Source organism: Durio zibethinus, unplaced genomic scaffold, assembly GCF_047325235.1.
Source record: "Durio zibethinus cultivar Kanyao isolate XHJ-2024 unplaced genomic scaffold, ASM4732523v1 HiC_scaffold_304, whole genome shotgun sequence".
NCBI lineage: Eukaryota > Viridiplantae > Streptophyta > Magnoliopsida > Malvales > Malvaceae > Durio > Durio zibethinus.
Window position 1 is genome coordinate 1 of NW_028322927.1, and position 10000 is coordinate 10000.

At 29.4% G+C, this 10000-nt stretch overlaps 3 non-coding genes across 3 annotated transcripts; 1 reads left to right on the plus strand and 2 right to left on the minus strand.

Moving 5' to 3' along the window:
• Nucleotides 1-3298: 3298 nt before the first annotated feature.
• On the minus strand, nucleotides 3299-3371 carry TRNAF-GAA (transfer RNA phenylalanine (anticodon GAA)). The gene has a single exon. It is a non-coding gene; the product is annotated as a tRNA-Phe (tRNA).
• A 2843-nt stretch (nucleotides 3372-6214) lies between these two features.
• On the plus strand, nucleotides 6215-6287 carry TRNAT-UGU (transfer RNA threonine (anticodon UGU)). Its single transcript has one exon. It is a non-coding gene; the product is annotated as a tRNA-Thr (tRNA).
• Nucleotides 6288-7665: 1378 nt separating this feature from the next.
• TRNAS-GGA (transfer RNA serine (anticodon GGA)) lies at nucleotides 7666-7752 on the minus strand. The gene has a single exon. It is a non-coding gene; the product is annotated as a tRNA-Ser (tRNA).
• Nucleotides 7753-10000: the final 2248 nt, after the last annotated feature.

Here is a 10000-nt window from a genome sequence, read left to right on the forward strand (position 1 = left end):
TTTTTTCCTAATTATTGTATTCTTTGTTGATTGGAACTGGTCGCTTCCAGTTGCTTGGTTAAAATCATTCCCATAAGCTCGCTCACAGGGAGATCGCTCAGAAACTGAAAACAAAAGCGCATTTCAACAGAATCTCATAAATATATATAATATATATTAAATATATATATATAGATAATATATATATAGATAATATCTATAAAAAGATATAATATCTATAAAATATAGATAGAAAATAAAAAATGTATTCTATATATAACTATATATAAATTTATTCTATATTCTATATATAACTATATAATATACTATATAATATATATATAAATTTATTCTATATTCTATATATATTCTATATATATAATAGATAATAAGATAATAGAAAAGAGAAAAGGTTTTTTTTTTTTTTTTTTATTTCTAATACATATTAGATATTAGTTATATATTAGAATTCCTTTTATTTAGAAAAATACGAAATGAAGTGAAAACAAAAAAGTTTTACTTGTTTTGGATTTGTATAGTATTCTACTATACTATATAGTAATAGTATAAATATCTATGTAATAGTATAAATGTAATAGTATAAATATCTATTTATACTATTACTATACAAATTAGTACTATATCGAATACAAATTAGTACTATATCGAAATTAAATCGAAATAAGTGAAATGTAAATAGGATTAATTCCAATCAATATATCTTAAAACGCAACAGCAAACAAACGAAACTAGACGATTCGATCAAACTGAATTGTTGGTTTGACTAAACAAACAGTTGTGGATGACTTGACAATGAATTCCAGGTCGAATCGACTAATCCGGTCTATTTTTCACATTCATAGGAGTTCGTCTATGTTTCTGCTTTACGAATATGATATTTTCTGGGCATTTCTAATAATATCAAGTGCTATTCCTATTTTGGCATTTCTAATTTCTGGAGTTTTAGCCCCGATTAGAAAGGGTCCAGAAAAACTTTCTAGTTATGAATCGGGTATAGAACCAATGGGCGATGCTTGGTTACAATTTCGAATCCGTTATTATATGTTTGCTCTAGTTTTTGTTGTTTTTGATGTTGAAACGGTTTTTCTTTATCCATGGGCAATGAGTTTCGATGTATTGGGGGTACCCGTATTCATAGAAGCTTTAATTTTCGTGCTTATCCTAATTGTTGGTTCAGTTTATGCATGGCGAAAAGGAGCATTGGAATGGTCTTAGTTCCTGAATATTCAGATAATAAAAAGAAAGAAAAAAGTAAAAATAATAATAACATTGAGTATGAATTCCATTGAATTTCCCTTACTTGATCGAACAACCCAAAACTCAGTTATTTCAACTACATTAAATGATCTTTCAAATTGGTCAAGACTCTCCAGTTTATGGCCGCTTCTTTATGGTACCAGTTGTTGCTTCATTGAATTTGCTTCATTAATAGGCTCACGATTCGACTTTGATCGTTATGGGCTGGTCCCAAGATCGAGTCCTAGACAAGCGGACCTAATTTTAACAGCTGGAACAGTAACAATGAAAATGGCTCCCTCTTTAGTGAGATTATATGAACAAATGCCCGAACCTAAATATGTTATTGCTATGGGCGCGTGTACAATTACAGGAGGGATGTTCAGTACTGATTCTTATAGTACTGTTCGGGGAGTCGATAAGCTAATTCCTGTGGATGTCTATTTGCCGGGCTGTCCCCCTAAACCCGAGGCAGTTATAGATGCTATAACAAAACTTCGTAAGAAAATATCTCGCGAAATCTATGAAGATCGAATTAGATCTCAACAGGGGGATCGGTGTTTTACTACCAATCACAAGTTTTGTCTTGTACGCAGTACTCATACTGGAAATTATAATCAAGGATTACTCTATCAACCACCATCTACTTCAGAGATTCCTCCTGAAACATTTTTCAACTACAAAAGTTCAATATCTTCCCACGAATTAGTGAATTAGGTAGGATTCAGAAACAGAATAACAAACAACGAATTAATCTTCATAAATTCGATTTCATCGTAAATGTGAAATACTTATCTTATACAAATTACAAATAAAAAAGAAAAGTGCGGGAGAGATAAAAAAGATGCAGGGCCGTTTGTCTGTTTGGCTAGTCAAACACGGGCTAGTTCATAGATCTTTGGGCTTCGATTACCAAGGAATAGAGACTTTACAAATAAAGCCCGAGGATTGGCATTCCATTGCTGTTATTTTATATGTATATGGTTACAATTATCTACGTTCCCAATGTGCTTATGATGTAGCACCAGGCGGACTGTTAGCCAGTGTGTATCATCTTACGAGAATAGAGTATGGTGTAGATCAACCGGAAGAAGTATGTATAAAAGTATTTGCTCCAAGGAGTAACCCTAGAATTCCGTCTGTTTTCTGGGTTTGGAAAAGTGCGGATTTTCAAGAACGAGAATCTTATGACATGTTGGGAATCTCTTATGAGAATCATCCACGACTGAAACGTATCTTAATGCCCGAAAGTTGGATAGGGTGGCCTTTACGTAAGGATTACATTGCCCCCAATTTTTATGAAATACAAGACGCTCATTGAATGATAAGAAACTAATTACAACTTCAAATATTCAAGGAATATTTGTACATTCTCTTCTAGCTCAAACGGAGGAATTGAGGTTTCATTCGTATTCTTATGGATAGGCTAATAAATAAAAAGAAATAAAAGACAATACATCATTGAAATTCTCGATTTTTGAAGATACCTTTTTATTTTATTTCGGACGAGCCGAGACAATAGGATGAACAACAAGGGTTCTATACCGTGAACTTTGTATCGCGCACATCACTTAGATGAACTCTAGAGAGTCACATAGAAAGGAATGAAGAAATGGAATATGAAAGAGAATACAAATAAATAAATGAAAGGGAATCGGATTCTATTTGTACTGTAGCTGAGATGAGTCTTGGTTATTTCTATCCTTGAACTCCTCTAGACCAGACTTTTGGTTGGGCCTTTCAACCAACTATTTTAATCTTTTTTTTTAATTAAATATGTATGAAGTATTAACATTCTTTTTGAATGTGAGGAGCCACAGCGTGAACAAATAAAAAAGAAGAGGAAAGATAATGAAATTTTTTTCTTTTACTACATTATTTATTTTTTTTACTACATTATAATTATAATAGACTCTTTGCTCATCTAAAAAATAGAAACAAAAAAAAAAAAAAAAATAAATAAAGAGAGGGTTTACTTCCAGATAGCTAGCTAGATAAGTATGTATTATGTCGATCTATATCAATTAATTTGTAGAGTAGATACTCATACAAATTAATCATACGCCGAGAACCAGATTTGAACTGGTGACACGAGGATTTTCAGTCCTCTGCTCTACCAACTGAGCTATCCCGACCATTACCGACGCATTATCCTCATAATACTAGATGACTTGGGTCTATGTCACTTAAAAATGAAAACAAAAAAAAAAACGAAAAAGTATTAAATTAAAAGGGGAATTTCTTGGATCTTTAAAAGGAAGACTTTGTAAATTTCAGTATGAGTAATGATATGGATTATGAATCATTCAAATAGGTATTCCTTGCTCAAGGGTGTTGATTTGTACGTATATCATATATATATCACAATATATCATATCACAAGACTTGTGATAAGAGAACAAAATTCTGCTAGGATACGCTTGTAAAATGGAAAAGAATAGGATGAATGAGAAACATAAGGAACTTTGAACCACTAACAAAAAGGGTAGGATAAAATAAATAGATAGCAAACGGGCTTTTTGGGGTTGGGGATAGAGGGACTTGAACCCTCACGATTTTTAAAGTCGACGGATTTTCCTCTTACTATAAATTTCATTGTTGTCGGTATTGATATTGACATGTAGAACGGGACTCTATCTTTATTCTCGTCCGATTAATCAGTTTTTCAAAAGATTTATCAGACTATGGAGTGAATGATTTGATTAATGAATATTCTATTCGATTCTTTCTTCAACTTGGAATCGATTCACAACAATTCTTTTTATTTTTCATATAAATTGATTTTGCATATAAATAAAAAAAATACGGGTTCGAGTCGTCTTTTTTGGTTTTTCATTAGTATACCTATTTATTTTATATTTTATATAGGTATATCTTGCATCCTTTCTGGAGTTTCGATATAAGGATTCCTTTACCAACAGTCAACCCCATTTGTTAGAATAGCTTCCATTGAGTCTCTGCACCTATCCCTTTTTTATTATTCTCGCTTGTTGAACCTTTGTTTATTTTCGTAAAATAATAGGATTTGGCTCAGGATTGCCCATTTTTCATTCCGGGGTTTCTCTGAATTTGAAAGTTATCACTTAGTAGGTTTCCATACCAAGGCTCAATCCAATCCAATTAAGTCCGTAGCGTCTACCAATTTCGCCATATCCCCTTTGTGTCTTGAGATTAGGATCTCATTAGGATGCACTTCCTTCCCCCTTTCTCCTTCCCTTCCTTTCCCCTTTCTTTCATTTATTTATTTTCTTTCTTTTTATGCGAAAACCGTTGAATTTAGTATTGAATTTAGTAGATATAGATACTGATTCTTATATCGAAGGGTCTTTACCTATTTTATTTCTTGTTTGTTTATCTTCTTTCGTCTCTATCGGAGACCCGTATTTATTTGGTCCAATCAGAAAATATTTTATCATTTCTGTATTCGCAATTCAATATAGATGGATATTCCATAACATATATATGCCCCCCTTACTCTCAGTTTTCTCAGGCAATTTACTCGAACGGTCGATTTTTTTTTTTTTTTTCGTCTTAGCTTCCGCCTTTATGAATGAAAACAAAAGAAAGGAGTCTCTCATCTCTCATTATGATCTGGATTTCATTTCTATGGGTTGCATCTTTTCTTTTTTCTTTAATTTTATTTTTATTCTTATTCTTTTATTAGACTATCCTATATAACCATAATAAGATAACTAAAAAAATAAAAATAAAAATGAAAATTGAATTTATTCATTATTAAAATTTATTCATTTTAAAATTTATTCATTATTAATTATTTATTTTCTAGTATAATAGCATAATAGCTAGAACTAATTATTCCATTCATTTCTATTTCGACTTCGAAGATAATTCGAATTAGTTAGTCTAAAAAACAAAGTTTCATTCTAATTATTTAGACTTATAACGTATCATTTATATAATGATAATATATATATAAATTATATATAAATATAAATTATATATAAATGCATAAAAATATTTTCACTATAATTATCTAATTATTAGACTCTATTTATAATTCTAAACTAAATATAAATAAATTAAATATATATTAAATCTATATTAAATATAAATAAATATTAAATATAAATAAATTAAATCTATATTAAATCTATCTATCTATATTAAAATTAAATCTATCTATTAAATTAAATCTATATCTATATCTATATAAAAAAAAAAAATTATATATAATTTAAATGTAAAATATACTAAAAATATACTAAAAAATACTAAAAATATAAAATAAAAAATATAGTAATATTATACTTAGTATACTAATATTATACTAATATATATATAATACTAAATTATATATATAATACTAAATAGAATATAATACTAAATAGAATAGAATACTAAATAGAATAGACTAATAGAATAAAGATAACATATAATAAAATAAATATAAAATAAAAATATATAATATAGAGATAAATAATAAATAATTATAAAAATTATAAATATATTTATAATTTATTTTTATAATTTTTATAATTATAATAAAATTAGAATTAAATTATAATAATATTATTATAATTTAATATTATTAAATATAATGTTATTAAATATTAATATGATTAAATTAAAATATGATTAAATTAAAATATCATTTTTAATATGATTAAAATATAATCAAATAGAATGATTAAAATATAATCAAATAGAATTATATTATTCTATTCTTAATTATTATATTCTATCAATATTAGATTGAATATTAGATTGAATCTACCATTATTATATATTATTATATATTATTATATATCATTATATTAAATATGATTATATTAAATATGGCATAAATTATGTATGGCATAAATATGGCATTTAAAATTTAAAATTCTAGTTTTTCTAAATTCTAGTCTATAATTCATATTAATAATTCATAGTAATTATGAATAACTAATAGATAGTTAATAGATAAGATCGTAATAGTTTGCTGAATTCCTATGGATACAAAATTTCTATTATTTGAGCCCGCTTAGCTCAGAGGTTAGAGCATCGCATTTGTAATGCGATGGTCATCGGTTCGATTCCGATAGCCGGCTTTCTCTATTTGTTTGCTTTTTTACTTTTTTACATGATTGATAATGTTTTTTTGAAATCAAAGAACATTGAAAAAGCTTTTTCCCCTTTTCTTTCCAAAGGTCAACGATCCGTTTATTATGTCGTAGAAACTTTCAATTAGGAATAAAATTGGAGGAGTTAGATCTTTGCAGAATAAATCAAGAAAAAAAAAAAGGAAACTTTTTTTGGTTTAATTTTTAGATTTTAATTTTTATATTTTATATTTAATATATATTTTATATTTAATATATTTATATATTATATATATTTTATTTTAATTTCTATTTTTTGTATACATTATATACAATATACATTATATACAATACAAAAAAGTATGGATATTGATCCAATTCATCTCATTAATATTTGTAGTACAATCCTTCAGTCGATTTCGCTTCATTTAGTTCAGTTTTAATTTAGGTTTATGAAATTTCAATAAAATTCAAATTAATAAGGAGTCTTTATGTCGCGTTACCGAGGGCCTCGTTTCAAAAAAATACGCCGTCTGGGGGCTTTACCGGGACTAACTAGTAAAAGTCCTAGAGCCGGAAGCGATCTTAGAAACCGATCGCGCTCCGGTAAAAAATCTCAATATCGTATTCGTTTAGAAGAAAAACAAAAATTGCGTTTTCATTATGGCCTTACAGAACGACAATTACTTAAATACGTTCGTATTGCCAGAAAAGCAAAAGGGTCAACAGGTCAGGTTTTACTACAATTACTTGAAATGCGTTTGGATAACATCCTTTTTCGATTAGGTATGGCTTCAACTATTCCTCAAGCCCGCCAATTAGTTAACCATAGACATATTTTAGTTAATGGTCGTACAGTAGATATACCAAGTTATCGCTGCAAACCCCGAGATATTATTTCAGCGAGGGATGAACAAAAATCTAGAACTCTGATTCAAAATTATCTTGATTCATCCACCCATGAGGAATTACCAAAGCATTTGACCCTTCACACATTACAATATAAAGGATTAGTCAATCAAATAATAGATAGGAAATGGGTCGGTTTGAAAATAAATGAATTGCTTGTCGTAGAATATTATTCTCGTCAGACTTAAACCTAACTAAAATAACAAAACAAGGGTTCTGCTCCCTTTTCACCTGAGTTAAGGTTAAGTAAAGGAAGACAGGGTAAGGGATTTGATTCGGAAATTTTATTTTTCTCCTATTCATGTATGATAGATCCGTAGGTAGATTTTCATCCCCTGTACGCTATTTTACGTATTCCGTATTAAAAAGAAATTGGGAATAGAGAATCTATATCAAAGAAGGGTCTAACTCTTTAGTATCTGTTCTTATTTGATTTGATACATTGTAGTCAGTTACATTGGCGAATTAGGTGAAGGTGCGGAAAGAGAGGGATTCGAACCCTCGGTAAACAAAAGTCTACATAGCAGTTCCAATGCTACGCCTTGAACCACTCGGCCATCTCTCCTACATAATTATTATGGCCGATAACCCGAGCGAATAGCGAGTTATTCATATTAGATTGTTCGAGAGGTACGAACAATATCAATTCTAACTAGAAAACTAGCTATAAAAATAGAAAACTTTTCATCACTTTTTTCAGCACTTTTTCTTTAGCCTCCCGACTCGAAGAAATTTTTTTGTGAGGGGGCTGTTAAAAATAAATAATATAATACGATAAACATATACCATATATATCTATTCATGTTTGCGAAAAAGGCACTCCCATCTTTTTTCTGATATTTCTACCGGACTGGATTAAATCAATGAATTGAAACGAATCAAATCAATCGATTGGTTTTTTTTTTTTAGACTATGCTTAATGGATATTTTTAGTTCATAATTCTCTTTAGACTCTAATTCCCCATTTCTATAAGAATTCTAAAATTCTTTTCCAGTTTTAGATCTCTCAACAACAACCTCTTACTCTGTAAATCTATTACAAATTCATAAATCCTCTAAGGGATTTTTATATTTGATTATATGTTGTATACCTGCTATGCACAAAACACAAAAAAGGGCAGTTATTTTATTTTCATCATAGAACGATTATTCGATTATTTTTCCTCTTTTTATCATAATTTAATCAAAACTTCTCTAATTTTGCTAATCTATCCTAATCCGTAGGATAAATTTTTTGATTCTTCAACTTCGATGAAATCGTAATAATTCTTTTTTCTTTTTATATTTTATTCTTATACTAATAAATTCTTATACTAATAAATTTGGATGAAATAAAATAGGATTCAAATATTTCTTTTTTTTTTTTTTTCTTGATTCCTGCCAAAAAAATTGAAGTAAAGTAGAGGGCTATATCTTTTTTTTTTTTTTTTTTATGGAATGGGTCTGCTTTTATGTTATTTCGTACTGTACGCTTCCTTTGTTTGTGAGATCCTTTTTTTTTTCTCACGAAGGGGTAATGAAAAGAGTTATAGAATGGATTGCTACCTATGCCTAGATCGCGGATAAATGGAAATTTTATTGATAAGACCTTTTCAATCGTAGCCAATATCTTATTACGAATAATTCCGACAACTTCAGGAGAAAAAGAGGCATTTACTTATTACAGAGATGGTGCGATTTGATTATTATTATATAATTATAATTATTTTATATATTTTAATTATTTTATATATATTTTTTTTTTTATTTTTATTTTACCGCTCTTAGTCTTAGGAAAAAGACACATGATTCGGAATAGAAAAAAAAAAAAAAAGACTATTGAAAAAAAAAAAGAAATCTACGCTTGTTGAAGGTGAAGTTTATAAATAAAGCAATTCCTTCTGTCGTGTATCCCCGATTAATGCAACCTCAGATGCTTCAATTGTTGATTCGAGTATTGAGCGAAAGGTTACACCTATGGGTCTGTATTGTGGGTCAACCCTACTACACTAGTACCAATAGGCGGCATAGAGGAAGAAGCACTACATCTAGGAATCAACAACACGAAAACTTTGTTATTGTTATAAAGGATTCCCTTTCCTTATCGGGATCGGAACTAAGAGAAATGGTTGGGACAACAAACATCCATCTTGTTCGTACTTTGGATACCCATATAACCATCGAAGATTGTTGAAGTGACTAATTCCTGGAAATTAAGGAGCGTTGAGAACAAAGAAATTGTTGGAGTTTACTTTATTTATCTAGTACGAACACGCTTGATGGTAAGAAAAGATCTTTTGCAAGAGGGTTGGCTAGAGATTTCTTGTAAAAACATTAGCCCCGCTCAGTTCATAATGACAATATTTCGACCTTTTTTTTAATTCCATGGATTATTCTCATTATGCACATAAAGGAGGAGCCGTATGAGGTGAAAATCTCACGTACGGTTTTGGAACGGAGAATTCGTTGAATCGAATGACGACCGTAACGGATGTCGGCTCAATCCGAAGGAAATTATGCGGAAGCCTTACAGAATTATTATGAAGCTATGCGACTAGAAATTGATCCCTATGATCGAAGTTATATACTCTATAACATAGGCCTTATCCACACAAGTAACGGAGAACATACAAAAGCTTTAGAATATTATTTTCGAGCACTAGAACGAAACCCGTTCTTACCACAAGCTTTTAATAATATGGCTGTGATCTGTCATTACGTGCGACTATCTCCACTATAGAAATAAAAAAAAAAAGGAAAGAAAGAGCAAATACGCTAGTAAATAAATACGCTAGTAAATAAAATAGGCTTTCTACATATTGCATCGTCCAAAA